This window comes from Ursus arctos, unplaced genomic scaffold, assembly GCF_023065955.2.
Source record: "Ursus arctos isolate Adak ecotype North America unplaced genomic scaffold, UrsArc2.0 scaffold_3, whole genome shotgun sequence".
NCBI lineage: Eukaryota > Metazoa > Chordata > Mammalia > Carnivora > Ursidae > Ursus > Ursus arctos.
The window spans coordinates 39,733,940-39,749,734 of record NW_026622985.1 but is presented as its reverse complement, the minus strand read 5'-3'; the positions used below and the strand labels follow the sequence as shown (position 1 = coordinate 39,749,734).

The window sequence follows — 15,795 nt, the reverse complement described above, 5'->3', positions numbered from 1 at the left end:
ACAACACACTGCCCTAATTCACCCCGAGTATACCCATGTACACAGTAAACTGTTTAGAGCTCACTATATTTTGTTTGAAGAGAATGCATATGTGCAGAAACTTAAAATACATAGATTTCTGAAACTAATTCATGAATATGACTAATTCATTAAAGTTGTTAATGTGTTCTTATTCTTGGGCAATGATGCATAAAATTTATATATTATGGAATTTATTTTTAATGAAATTATTCTATTCAGTATGTCAGCGAAAAAAATGATGTATGTTTAACTCATCTATATGCTACCAAATCAGACATTTAGGAATTATTATTAGGAGTCATTGAACATGTGTTGGGCATTTCAGAGATTTTCTAGAAGATAAAAGCATACTTCATTTATTTGAATTTCTGCTTATCTTAAACAGTTTCTTCTTTCTTCCCTCTTATCCTGACCTTCATAGTAACCTCAGTTGAAACAGATAGTTCAGAAGCAGGAAAACCGTCCCATTTCTCAAGGTTCAGTTATTTCTCAAGCTGATTCCTACTTTCAGAGTAATTCAGAGTAAACGCGGTACCTCTTATCCCAGTAGAGTTTTTAAACATAGAAAAGAACAACAGTATAATAAAAGTAAATATTACGTTTTATAGTGCTTTTTATTTTTCAAAGCATTTTCGCATGTAAGAACTCAACTGGTAAGGAAAACAGGAGTAAAAGACACGTACAAACTTGGCTGAAGCAGAATCTCTGGGTTTTATGGAAAATAGATGTTGTCAGCAGTTCAAACAAAACAAAACAAACCAGCAAAATAACTCCACCAAAATGATAGTCTAATGCAAGTTCAAATGACTGTAGTTACTCGAAAACCACAGAACATACAATTCAGTGAAGACTAGAGTGTAAAATTTCACAGAGCAGAAGTCAGCCCTTCCATTCCTGTTCTTTCACTTGAACATTCAGATAATCTTCTGCTGTGGTTCCTAGGTGTATTTCCAGTTATTAATAACTGAACTGAACCAGGTGAATAAGAATGGAGAACCTATCTCACTGGGAACTCACTGAAAGGTATTATCTTTTTTTCCCATTTCCTGTACGTCATCAACAAGCAATCTCCAACCCATTCCACAAGAAAGATTTCTTTGATACTTGTTTTTGCTTCTATAAGAAAATATACTCCAGGTCCTACTATGATGCAAGGTCATTAGTTTTTTAGATAGTCCACGAAATTGTATTTAATCTATGATTTATTTGAATTATACTATTACAAGAATTATAATTGCTTACTTTGCTCTGGGAAAATACTATACCAGTTTCAACAGGAGAGTCAGGAAATTGATATGTAGTTCTGGGCTGGCAGAATGGAAAGAATATGTGCTTTAAAATCAGATATTTATTTTGTTTTACAAACACTTAGATATTGCTCATTTTGATATTTTAAACTCTTATAAATGTTAACTTATTTGCTCCTAATAACAACCCCATGAAAAAGGGTTTATCATCACCATTCAAATTTCATGGATAAGGAGCCTGAAGTACAAATAACCAACCAAAAGTCACATAACGGATAAGTGGTAGAGTGGGGATCTTGCAACAGTTAGTCTCTACTCCTATAAGGGAAACATATTGTACCTAAGAAAATTGTAAGATCCAGTATTTAGGTGCTATCACCCTAATGTGCCTGGCACAAGGCCAGGACTTATGGTTAGGTCTTATTAGTTTATATTAAAAATTAGTACCAATAATGTCATCCCCATTTTCCTTCCAATTCCCTTACATTTCAAAAAGACCACTGTAGTTTCCTTCAAACTCATGAAAAGGATCAAGAATTTTGCTCTTTAGTTGACCGAGCACCAAGAACTGGAAAAGTCATTCATCACCTTTTACCCACTGTCCAAGACTACAAGTGTTTTATCTTCCCTCATTTGAGCATCCTCTCTTGCTTTCCCCCAGGATTAGAAAGGACAAAACTGCAGCTCTCCCTGCTCAGAAAAAAACAGAACCAAGAAATTCACAAACAGCAACAAGAGTTACAACTATGACTCCCTCATACGGAAAGATCAGGAAAACTTCAGGTGTTACTTTGGAATCCTCAGTAGTATGAATTCAGTGTAAGTGGAATGGAGTGTTAGAGGTCATTTAAGCAGTCACAGCATCCACCAGTGTGCATATGAAGATATTCAGTATAATACATAAGAAGATATTCAATATAATGGAAAAAAAAATAAAGAAAAAGACTAAATAAAAATGCCTTGCTTCTTGCCCAGATGGATCATCCAGCTCTGTGACCTTCAACAAGCCAGTTAGTGTAAAGTCTCAAGTTTCTTATTTGCAAAATAAAGGCCATGATAGGTTTCCAGCTCATCTCAGAGTCTACGGGGAATACCTACTCTCTCAATGTTCTGGTTTCTTCCCCCAAACAATGTAATATGCTCAGGATTCTGCCTTAAAACAAACAAAAAACAACCTTGTCTTACCCTACTTTCTTCTCCAAGAATTACCTGATCTCTCCCATTCACTGCCCCATTTATTGAAATGACTAGAGCTGCTGTCTCTACTTCCTTATCCATTCTTCACTTTCTGTTACTCAACAGCTACTGCACTCTGTCTTTGATTAATTCCTTCGTAAAGTCTGTTTTTATTGTGGTCACAAATAACTTCCAAATTCCAAGTCCAATGGAGATTTTTCATCATTACTCAGTAGCAGTCAATACAGTTGGACACTCCTTACTCAGAATACTTTTTTTTTTTTTGGTACCCTTGATTCAAATTTAAGAACTCTCTTCTATGCCTCCCTTTCCTCACAGTACATACTCTGCAGAGATGATATTGTCCATTACTCTGACTTTAATTTTCCTGTGTATATGTTCTTGTGAAATATCCTGGGCTCCAGTGCAGTATCTCTTGCTCTAATGCCCAGCTGACAACAGCTGCTGATGTTTATAGTGAGTGAAACCTATAACCTATTTCCTGACTTGTCAGGCTAATGATACTCTTCCCTAGCTAGGCAGGCTAATACTCTGACACGTGGTACATTCAGTGGGCTTCAGACCCCAACTGGGCACCCTCTCTGCACCCTCATGGCACTGTGGATACCACAGAGGCATCACTGCTCCCCTTTTTTCCCCTTATCTAAGTTCTTTTACCAAGCTCGATATTCTTTGGTGTGAGGTGGTGAGTCAGACCATATCCCAGCTATCTGCCGCCTCCTTCTCTAAGGCTTAAAGGAAAACTAGAAAGTCCTATAGAAAATGGGGAGTCTGTTTTTGCCCTTTTTCAAGTGGTTATGCTACTGCCTTAGATAACACCTGGGTGGCCACATGTTGTAAATGGCACTCCCTCTAAGGGAACCTTGAAATTTTTCTAATATGTAGCTAGGAAAGTGAGAAACAAACATTCTTGTTTTAGAACTCCTAAAAATTTATCTGGTATTTGTATTGCTAGAATTATGATGTTGTAGACACAGCAGGAGAGAAGGGAAGGACGAGGAGAATGGTTTTATCCTTCACTTTCTGTCTTCCCTAACCAGCTCCCCTCTGGCAATGGGAATGTCTATTTTCATTTTCATTCTCCTCGGTTTACAATTTGCTCTTCCCTTTCCTGAGGCCAAGGTCTCAATAAATACATAATATATTCAACATTACATTATTTGATATATATTCAATAATAATATTCAATACTATGTTCAATTACATATGTCATTATATATTATATTCAATTATGCACACACACACACACACACACACACATACACAATTGGTTTTATTTCTCTGGAGCACCCTGACTAATACAAGGTCTTTATGCCCTTGAGTGCCTGTTGATGGATCAAAGGTTAAATGAGATAGTGAAAGTAAGCATGTCTTCTAACTCTAGGGAAGTTTAATATGCGCCAGTATATTAACCAACAGTGAGCTCTGACCGCCTACTTGGCCCACCAGACTGGTGCAGAATCCAAAAGGAAATGTTACTAATATTCTCTATGATACAAAAGGATAGCCAAGTAGATATGTTAGGCATCGATTCACTATCCAAAGACAATTTAGTTTTAATGACTTTTATTGTAGAAATCTGTGATATAACATGATATGACTCTGATTATGTCTTTCTGTGGGATTCTGGAATTTGTGTTAAAGATCACTGAAAGTTTGGAAATGGCATCTCTAAAATTAAAATTGAGTGGCTATAGTCATGTTTATTTGCCAAAGGCATGGGGTGGTGATATAAAAATATGATCTATTTCAGCTGGCTATGCAGCATCTTAATAAACACACTGACTCATGGCTGTGATTTTAGTCACTTGAGATGAGCTTTCTGGATTAAACACTGTTCCCCCTGACTCAAACTCATTTTTTGTCTTATCTTTACTACCTTCTACAAATTTATGTAGACAGGCTGTGCAAATGGTGGAGGGAGGATAAAGAAACCTCTGTGGCTTTGAAAATTTGCATTTTGATTTGTGCGGTGTTAAAATTGTTCAGAGGTGGTTAAAACAGGAAAAGCATCTACCTAGAGGTAAGAACCTGAGTGAAAATGAGAAACAGCTGGGGGTATCCAGCTAAGTGTTTTCCCTATAAATATCCATTGGAATTATTCAGGGAGAAAGAAGACCAAAGGGGGGGGGAGTAGAAGTTTGATATACCAAAGGGCTCTAGAAATTGCTTAAAACAGAATTCTTTCATGCTAAAAGTAGGATATATGAAAGTGTTAAGAAGGCAATTATCACCTGTAATCAAAATATCAATTGACTCTATGTGAAAACTAATGGATTTATAAACTCTGAAAGTGAATTATAGCTTCCTCAAGGAAGGGAAATAGTATATTCACCCATTCATTCAAAAATTATTTATTAATAATCTAATGTGACAGGCAGTTGTGTTTCAGTGACAAACTATGAGAAATTGGTGAGACACAAAATAAGCAATGAAACACATGGATAAACAAGATACCCAAAGGCTATGGGAAGTACTGTAGGAGAAATAAGCAGATGTCTAGAGAGGGAAAACAGAAGTTCAAAGTGGGAAAACTTCCAGACAGGATGGTCAGGAAACACCTCTCTCAGTTTGTGACACTTCACCTGAGATCCAAAGAATCAGAAGAATCATGGGAAAGTGGTCCAGGCAGAGCTGAGAGTGGATACAAAGACTGTAAGGCTAGAAAACCTCCAAGTCTTCAAAGAAGACAAAGAACAACAATTCAACTGAAGAAAAAGTGAGGGGAAGCATAATGGATAGAAATCAAGACAAGAGTCAAATCACGTAGCATCATATACATCAGGATAAGGAGTTTTTCAGATTTATTCCAGCACAAAAGAAAGCTATTGAGAAGTTTTAAATGGAGAAGTATAGTGTGATCATGAGTGATCTTTCAAAAAACATTTGTTTTGTGGGGAAATAAAAGAAAGAAATGGAAAAGCACTCAGACTAATTAGAAGGGTGTTCTAGGAATAGAGATGGGTGGGGTTGGTGGGGCAGTAGCGGGGAAGACACAGAAGAATGCATTGAATAGACATGTATTTTGGAAGAAAGCTAGAAAACTTGTTTATTGAGCAATTATAATTTAGAAAGTAGTTAAGAATGATTTTTTTTGTCTTGGGCAAGTGATGGTGCCAGTACAAAAATGGAAAATATCTTACAGATGGACAGGGAAATCAGTTGATCTGGTTGGTTTGTTTTGTGTGTGTGTGTGTGTGTTTTGTTTTGCTGGGTTTTTTTGTTTGTTTGTTTGTTTGTTTGTTTGTTTGTTTTTTAATAGAGGTCTTTCACTGTATCTTTAAAATATCACAAGTAGGTCCTAGGAATCATCCAGCATTTTGTTTCTATATTGGCCAACTCTTAAACCATAAGGTTTAAGGTTTTATCAGTCTGTTGAACTTTTCCTCTTTTGGAGGTATAGATACCAACTAAACTTCTTCTAATAGTCTTGTTTTTAGCTGTTGTGTCTTGCCGAATCAAAGCAGCTGAATTTGATTCAAGTTCAATGTCATTTTCTTCAAGAATTAATACAACTTTCTGGGCTTGAAATACTGAATAAGCAATGCCCCGCATCATCTGAACCCTGTGAGTGTATTTTTCAATCAAGAAATTTCTAATTTTCAACAAGAGGCCCATTCTAAATAACAAGGTTGATGGGAAGTGGCATAAATCTCTTCCTTTAACAGAAGCCCACTGTGATGCCCTTACTCATGTTGTATACACTACTAGAGATAGTGTGAACAGTAGCCAGGTCCTTTCTATTTCCCTGCCATTTGTCAAAACGTAGCCTCTTTTCATTCTAAGAAGACTGACTTCTACACTAATATGATGGAAGTCCCTCTGCAGAGCTCCTCCTTGGTCCTTGAAAATAACCCTGTGTACTTTCAGACTGATGTTGACATTTTCTGGAATGTTGACAGTCTCATTGCTGAGAATGTTCTTCAACTCACAGTAGATGTAAAAAGCTCAAATGATCTGTTTTTAATGTATTATATTTGAATTACTCTAGGGGAGATCTCCAAAAAGACAGCTGAATATATGTGACTGAAGCTCAGAGAAGAGATCTGGACTAAAGATAGGAATTTGGGAGTCATCAGCATTTAGGTAAATATTATTTATGGTCATGGAACTAGTTAAGTGCATCTAAGTGCCAGCTGTTAGAGACCAAAGCTAAGTAACATGTATGGAGAAAACCTAAAAAAAAAGTCTTTTGAGGCTAAACCTGAAACTTGAAACCATTTTTGCTAAGAAATCATCAAAGAAGAGTGATCCACACTAAATTTGGGTTTTGTTTCCTGATTCATCTACACCTAAAATTTATTCTATTTAGTTATTCTACTCTATTCATTCTATTTAGTTATACAAGGTCTCTTGCATTATTCAAAGAAGGTCCTGTAATTCTATCACTTTTATATACTATTTTCAAAGAATGAATAACATGTTGCAGATACTGGTGATTTACATGAAGACTTCATTGGAACACTTAAATTTACACATGACAAAGAGCTGGCTAATGAATGTGTTGACAAAGGTACAGCTCAGATACTGAATGACAGAAAGAACTTTCATAAAAACTCAGTAGTTCAGAGTGATGACCTGGAACATTAGAAAGAAATGAAATTAGTTTATATGAAAAGTTACATATCGCAGTTAAAATAATTACTCAAGTAGAAGATAGAGGAAACTTATCGCTGTAATCGCTTTTATTAAAAAAAAAAAATTAGGGGTGCCTGGATGGCTCAGTCATTAAGCACCTACCTTCCGCCCAGGGCATGATCTCAGGGTCCTGGGATCGAGCCCTGCATCAGGCTCCCTGCTCTGCTGGGAGCCTGCTTCTTCCTCTCCCACTCCCCCTGCTTGTGTTCCCTCTCTCGCTGGCTGTCTCTCTCTCTGTCAAATAAATAAATAAAATCTTAAAAATAAATAAAAATAAAATAAAGGCTAAATTTCAATTAACTCTGTGATGCAGGTACTTAAAATGCAAATTGAAGCTGTGTGGTAATCAGTTTAAAATCAGATAGACCTGAGGTATAATCTAGGCCATTACTTCCCAGTACTGGGACTTTGGAGTCTTAATATCTATACAACTTGTCAGATTGTGATGATGATAGTCTAGAAGATAAAGACATGAAGACTTCTTTTTCCACAAATATTGTTTGATGGGATTTTTTTCATGTTACTAAGCATATTAGAAAGTTATTTTAATGGTTGCACCAATAGTCCATTTACTGAAATTTCAAACTATTATTTATCTCACTATTATCCTCTACTTGGCTATTTAGAATATTTTCATTTTACATTATTATTATAATTTATGTTTGTTGTGAATCTTAGCCCTTCAGCTTGTTGATTTTGTGGAAGGAAGGAAGGAAGGAAGGAAGGAAGGAAGGAAGGAAGGAAGGAAGGAAGGAAGGGGAAGAGAGAGAAAGAGAAAAAAGCAATCAGAAGAGAAAGTCCCAAACTGCTACAATCTTCTCTCTTCACCTATTTGCATCTGTGTTTACACACTCTGCCTTCCCATCTGTTAATCTGAATGAACAACCTGTGCTTTCATTGAAGGGCAGGCATCCCTTCCACTGCACACCTGCTCAAACACATCACTCCAGAAATTTTTCTTTCTCTTGGATATTATTATTTTCCTTCTTGACTAAATTAACCCAAGAAAATATAAACATTCTGCTATTTTTCCCATCTTAAAAAATGGGGGAAAAAAGGCAATCCTCAATACCACAATGCGCAATCCCTTAGAGGAAAGCTTCTAAACATTTCCTTTGTAAGCTGTTCTTAGTTCCTTTCTTCCCAGTCTCTCTCTTGAATGCAGTCCAATCAGTATTTCACTGAATACGCCACCAAAACTTCCCTCAAGGTTATCACTATCTCCACATTGTTCGAAGCCAATAATAAATTCTCCATCCCCAGCTTATCTGAACAACCAGCAGTATTAATACGGCTGATGATAGTCTCCTTCATATACTCTTCACTGATCATCAGGATTTACGTGCTCTTCTTTCTCTCCCTATTATACTAGCTGCTCCTTCTCATTTCACTTTTAGTTTTAGGGGCGCCTGGGTGGCTCAGTCGTTAAAGTGTCTGCCTTTGGCTCAGGGCGTGATCCTGGCGTTCCGGGATCGAGTCCCACATAGGGCTCCTCCGCTGGGAGCCTGCTTCTTCCTCTCCCACTCCCCCTACTGTGTTCCTTCTCTCGCTGGCTGTCTCGGTCCTTTCACTTTTAGTTTTAAATACCTCCATGACCTCCCCTCAAAACTGGAAAGGTCCAAGCCTCAGTTCTAAGGTTAAAACTTCTTCTACCTACACCACTACTGTCCTATGATCTCATCCGTGAATTTGGTAAGCTGAAAACTTGCAAATTTATATCTCCAGCTCAGACCTCTCTGCTGAACTCTGTATGTGTCACTGGCTACCAAACAGGAACAACTATTGTGATGTGTTAGCCATCTCAAAGACTAACCTCATGAACTGAACCTCCAAACCTCTAAACCTGGCCTTCCCACAAGCTTTCCAGTAGCAATAAAGAAATCAATAGTCTGTTCTCCAATTGCCTAAGCCAAAAAATAAAAAGTCATTCACAAGTACTTTTCTTCTCTTATACCTCTTCTCTGTCAGCACATACTTTTGTTTCAATCTTCAAAGTATTTGCAGTGTCTGAATATTTCTCATTATCTCTGCTACTTCTACCACCACTGATACAAGCCACCATTACCACACACTTGGATTCTCACGATTACTTCTAATTCAGAAGTGTGCATTTGTCTCTGTAGAGCATTGAATAGTAAATATTTTAGATACTGCAGGCCATTAGGTCCCCACTGCAACTATGTAACTCTGCCACATTGTGAAAGCCGCCACCAACAATATGCAATTGAATGAATGTTATTTACTAAAACAGGAAGCTGGCCAGATTTGATCTCTGGGCTACAGTTTGCTAACAACTATTCTGGTTCATCTCCCTGACTATCTTTCTTTCCTAGTATCTGTTTTCAACAGAAGGGCCACAGCAGTCCTTTTGAAATGAAAACCACAGCACATGATGTGTCTACTTAAAACGGCTCCCACTCCCTATTTCACTCATAATAAATCCAAAATTCTTAATATTGCACACACAGTTTTTAAGCAATATGTGCCGTCAATTTCGGTGCCTGTGATCCAGCCACATTGATTTTTCTGCTGGTCTTTGAAATTGCCACATATATGAGGGTATCTTTCTTTTCTATTCCCTCTGTTCAGAGAACTTGATAGAACTCATATAACTGGAGAGCTCAATCTTCACCTTCCTCTGGTCCTTGGTCAAATGTCATGTTTTCAGTGAAGACTTACCCCCCTAAGAAATTATAATTGCCATCCTCCCAACATGCTTCATTCTCTTTCCCTGCTTAATTTCTATTTTTCCATAGAAATTTTCACCACCACCAGCTGATGTGCAAAAAAGTTTAATTTTCTTATTTGCTTGCCCCTCCTCATAATATATTCCCTTAGAATACTGGGATATACTTGAAGATAGTTTTATTATAATTGTTCCTTACCTTATCCCCAGAGTCTAGAACAGTTTCTGCTACAAGACTGAGGACTAGTAAGTAAATATTTGTTGAATGAAGCATTGTAGATGAACAGGAGAAAGGCAAGAGAAGGTTCTTGGCCTAGTTCCACATTAGAGAAATTATTCTATCACATGATAGAAGTTATTTAAGGCTTTTAATGTAATTTGTCAATTTTTGTCTCTAAATTTTTTACATGAAGTTTTGATGTTCTTTCTTCTCCCTCTGTCTCTATGGTGGTTAATTTTTTGGTGTCAACTTTATTAGATTAAGAGGTACACAGCTGGTATAACATTATTTCTGAGTGTTTCTGTGAGGGAGTTTCCAGAAAAGATTAGCATTTGAATGGGTAAACTGAGTAAAGCAGATGTCCCTCCCCACACATGTGCAGGCATCATGCAATCTGTGGAGGGCCTGTACAGGACAAAAAAGTGGAGGAAGGGTGAATTTGCTCTCTCTTTGGCTGATCTGGGACATCAATCTTCTCTTGCCCTCAAACATCAGAGCTACTGTCTCCCAGGGTTTCAGACTCAATCACTGAATCCCATCAGAGGCTCTTCTGGTTCTCCAGCTTAACGACAGCACATTCTGGGGCTTTTAGCCTCCTTAACTGCATAAGCCAATTTCTGTAATAATTCTCTTATGTCTCTCACTGTATCTCTATCTTCATATCTATATCTACTATTAATTCTGCTTCTCTGGAGAACCTTGACTAATACAGTCTCCAAAATGAAAGTGACTATTTCTTTTCTTTTTCTCCAAAGATTTATTTACTTATCCTAGTGAAAGAGAGAGAGAAAAAGCGAGAGAGAGAGAAAGGATGAGGGACAGAGAGAGAGAGAGAAGGGGCAAAAGGGAGAGGGACAGGAGAATCCTCAAGCAGACTCCCCACCGAGTGTGGGGCCAGACCCCACAACCCTGAGATCGTGACCTGAGCTGAAATTCAGAATCAGATGCTCAATCAACTGAGCCACCCAGGTGCCATGAAAGTGACTATTTCTTTAACAAACTTTCAGTATTACCCAACAGAGCCACATGCACAGTCATATGTATACCATGTTCAGTTCACATATTAATCCCTTATTTTCTCCTATTAGGCTCATAAATGAAATAAATAGGTCAAATATTTTACTTAAGATCAAAGAACTACAAGGGACTTCTTTGAAGCCTTCTATGAATTTATCCCTCTAAACTCTGATCATTATTTTTGTCGTTGGCTACTCCCAACGACAAGCTAAGCTGGGTGTGCTAACTAATTTAGCTAGTAATTTAGTAACTAATTTAACTGGTAATGCCCAAGATCTCCCAGTTTCAGGTATTAAAAAAAGCTCTGAATGAATGAATGGTTAGCAGTGTGAGAACCAGGGCTTGGGCTGTCTTACTTCACGTGTGGTATTCTTTTCAGTACAGCATGCTTCCTTTATGGTGACCTCACAAATACTTGTCAAAGAGGCAGAAGGATCCCTGGACTTCAACTTCAAAAGACAAATAAAAGCCCTACACACATTACTCACACTCTAACTGGACAACAGATAATTCATGAAATGAAAAGACTAGTAAAAGTAAATCACAGAATTGCCTTTGCAAGGTTATTTTGAAAACCAATGCAATAATAAATTAGTCATTGGCTGAAGTCTGAAAAGAACCTGGATGGAAGAGAGAAGAGCTAGTAGATAAATCCCTTCTACGACTCCATGACTGTGTTAGGTTTTGATTCTTGAACCACTAGCATCAAGTATCACACAGGATGTTTGTTAAGAATTCAGAGTTTGTGATCAGACCTCATCCCAATCTCTGAGTCTCTGGAGTTAACCCCAAAGTCTGAATTCTTAACTATAACAGATTATAACAGATTCTTATATACACTTTCATTTTACAGCCAGAGCTTTGCTACTCAAAATGTGCTGCGGAACCAACAGCAAGGGCATCACTTGGGAATGTGCTAGTGATGATGCATATTCTCAGGTCTCTCCTCAAACCTACTGAATCAGAGTCAGCATTTTAACAAGATTCCTGGGTGATTGGAATGCAAATTAAAGTTTAAGAAGCACTACTCTTTAGAGTACCTTCCTATAAGCAATGAAACATAAAGGAACTATGATTTCCCCTATTAGATACTCTCTCTTTATACTTTCCCTTAATCGCCCTCCAATGTTCCTTTAGAGCGCTACATGGAAAATGAGCCATTAATTTACATAAGATGGAATTATGTAATACATAAAAACAGAATGTTAGAAGGGGAAAGGACCTTGGAGAGCATCTTGTTGAACTCCATTTTACAGATGCAGAAAATTAGACCCGGAGAGGTCATCTGGGTTCACAGAGATAACTGATGGCTAAGCCAGGAATACACACTTCAGGCCCCCTGCTTCTGCTATTCTGTCTACTTCAATCATATGCTGCTTCCTTCCAAAGAATTTTACCCACAATTGGGATTTTACTAAAAATTTAGCATTTAACATATAGATTTTTTTTTCAAAGCAAAGTCAAATAGCAGGTAAGAAATCCATTGTGTTAATCAAATGTGATCTCATCATTCTTTCTAAAAAGGGACTAATTACAAAAATGGACTAGACTCCTCTATAATCAGGAAGATTATTTTTTAATCTAATTCATTTTTCAGGATAATTACTCAAAATCAATCACTGTCGGTTTATAACAATAATCAGAGAAGAGTTAGAAAATATTGGTGATATTGCAGGGTTCAATTTCTTCCCAAGATAGGAAGATCAAATCAATCCAGCAACTGGGAATTGCATTACAACTATTTCTAAATGGAGTTTAGCTGCATCATTTTACATTCCAGGCCCTCTGGTCTCCAATGTTCAATTTTTTGTGTGTGGAAAAACATATGCGCAGTGGATATAAGATGGCATTTTAGAACTAATTACAGCCCCTTTCAGCTTCCTAGAGGAGGCTTTCTTAGCACAAGCGAATGCCTTCATTTCTTTCTTTGCTTTTTGTCTAGTCAAAAAGGAATGACAAGTAACTGAGTCTTGAATGATCCTCTTTTGAGTTGTTAAAGAACAAATAAGAAAGGAATGTGCCAGTAAAGCAATAGTACAGTGAATATACATATTAATGATGATACACTCCTACAGGATTTGTTTCTCAAATAAACAACTTGAGCTATTCTGCCTCTCCACCCTAACATGTGTGAAATAATTTAGCATAGTGACTACACCATGGGTTCTAAATAAATATTATTGATGTTTTTATAACCCCCAGACCATAATATGAACATTACCCCCTGTATTAAAGTCAGATTTTTTAAAAAGTCTACTTAACTCCTTCAGAAGGGAAAGCATTACATAACTCAAATTGTAAGTGTTTTTACTTAGAAATTGTGGAATCAGGTCAGTCAGGACACAATTTTAAGAGAGGAACCCAGGTGAGTGGATTCAGGTTGTATATATGGAGAAACAAACTGCGCTGACTCATGGTCCATCTGACACTGTTTTTCTGGCCAAATGCTTCATTATATAAAGATTTCTTCTTTGGTATGGCTACTTGCTGTTAAAACTCCTGTATCCCAGTGCTCACAGTGACCTTAAATGTCACAAGGAACAATGCAAGCACAATGAGTTACTATGTATTTACAAGAGACAGATGACTCAGTTGGTCTAAAATGGTTTCACAAGAATTGATCTTGAGATAGCATTAGATATCCATTTGATAAATATTTTGGCCTAATTTAACCTTCACTTTCTTCTCAAAACTGGGGATATAAATATATATTTTAAAAGGTTCCTAAAAGAGATTAATGTTATGCCAAAGGAAACCAGGTGTCTGACTGAAGTCAGATACTCAGTATTACTGATTTTCTTTATCCTTTGCACATACCGGTCTGGTGATAACCTGTGTATCTTCTTGAAAACAGTAAAAACTATAGAACTTGGCAACATCCATTCAGCTGAAGTCACATTACATATCCAAGAGCAAAACAGCCCTGCACTGGGAGTTTGGTAGTTGGCAATCAGAAGGATAGTACCTTTTGACTGTTTGATTATATTATAGTATCTCTATGTGTGCAAATACATTTGGCATTCAGGCTAAAGATACCACAAAAAATTTGATTTTAGGAGTATCAATTGCAAAGAATAAATGACTACCAGAGCTTATATCTTGACCAGGGATTTTTTTATATGAAAGCAATGGTCGGTTGCTTTCTTCATGGTCACCCAATAGTCTCAAATCAAAACCTGATAAAAGTATATAAATAAAAGGAAATCCTCCAAGACTGAATTCAGACATTTTTCTATTTATCCACCTATATTTCACTTAGCTGAGCTAGGAGGATACAATATTCCATTAATGTTGTAGGGCAAAATAGGCTTTAGAATAATGATTCAGTCCAAGGTTCATACTGGGAAATTTTGTAGCATACAAAAATAGTGAAATGTATTATTGAGATCTTTGGGAGTATGTTCTTAGGCTGTGTAAGCACCATGAATTTAATTCAGCAAAACATTTTTCTTTTGTTAGACTTTTCTCTGCTGCTGAGAGAGTTTCAATAAGATATACTTGAATTTTTAGTATACCACAAAAACCAAAGCATATGCTGTAGAATTAGAAATTGGGCTCTTAGGGGCGCCTGGGTGGCTCAGTCGTTAAGTGTCTGCCTTCGGCTCAGGGCGTGGTCCTGGAGTTCTGGGATCGAGCCCCACGTCAGGCTCCTCCACTGGGAGTCTGCTTCTTCCTCTCCCACTCCCCCTGCTTGTGTTCCCTCTCTCGCTGGCTGTCTCTCTCTGTCAAATGAATAAATAAAATCTTAAAAAAAAAAAAAAAAAAAAAAAGAAATTGGGCTCTTAAAAAAATATAGCAATAGTCAAGTGAATTTAGTATGCATGCCTGTGCTGCATTAGACACTTAGAAGCTTGAAAAATTAGCTGTACTATAAATAGTGGTTTGATGGTACTGTGGTCCCACATGAACAGAAAATGATCTAATTCATACTAAGAGGTTAAAAAACAAAAACAAACAAAAACAACCACTATTATGAAAGAGAGAACTTTTGGAAGATGGGATTATATTAGTTTGTTAGGGCTGTCATAACAAAATATCACATACTGGGGGGCTTAAACAATAGACATTTATTTCTCACAACTCTGGAGTCTGGAAGTCCAAGATCTAAGTGTCAGCAGATTTCGTCTCTCCTGAGACCTCTCTTCCTGGCTCACAGATGGGGAGTCTTCTTAGTGTGTCCTATGGTCTTTTCTCTATATGCATGCTCCTCGTTCTTCTTCTCTTATCAGGATACCAGTCATACTGGAATAAGGCCCTACCTTACTGAACTCATTTTAACTTAACCACCCTTTTGAAGAATCTATCTCCAAATACAATTACATGCATCAGGGCTACCCATAAAACCTCATTTAAACTTAATTACTTCCTAAAGTTTCTATCTCCAAATATGATCACAATCTGTGTTACTGAGCATTGAAATTTCAACATATGAATTCAGGGAAGTGCATAATTCAGCCCACAATAGGAACATATCTTCAAGTGGCCAGGAATTGGTTCCTGCTACTATAATTTTACTGCTACAAAACTGATTCCCTTTTACGAACACAGTCACTTATAAAATTCTTGGGTGTTTTGTTACATACCTATCATGCTATCACTCTTGCAGGTCTTTAGGTTGGCTATTGACAGGACATAAGATACTATATTTCTGTTGGACCTTCTAATTGGGATGAAAATTTCTGTAAAAATCTTTTACTTGCAACAGAGTTAATAGCTGAGCATAATTCTAAACAATACATTTGGTATCCAAGTCTCCTTTAAAATTTTCA

At 37.1% G+C, this 15,795-nt stretch overlaps 1 pseudogene; it reads right to left on the bottom strand.

Moving 5' to 3' along the window:
- Nucleotides 1-5,807: 5,807 nt before the first annotated feature.
- LOC113266814 (60S ribosomal protein L9-like) lies at nt 5,808-9,165 on the bottom strand (annotated as a pseudogene).
- Between the last annotated feature and the right edge of the window lie 6,630 nt (nt 9,166-15,795).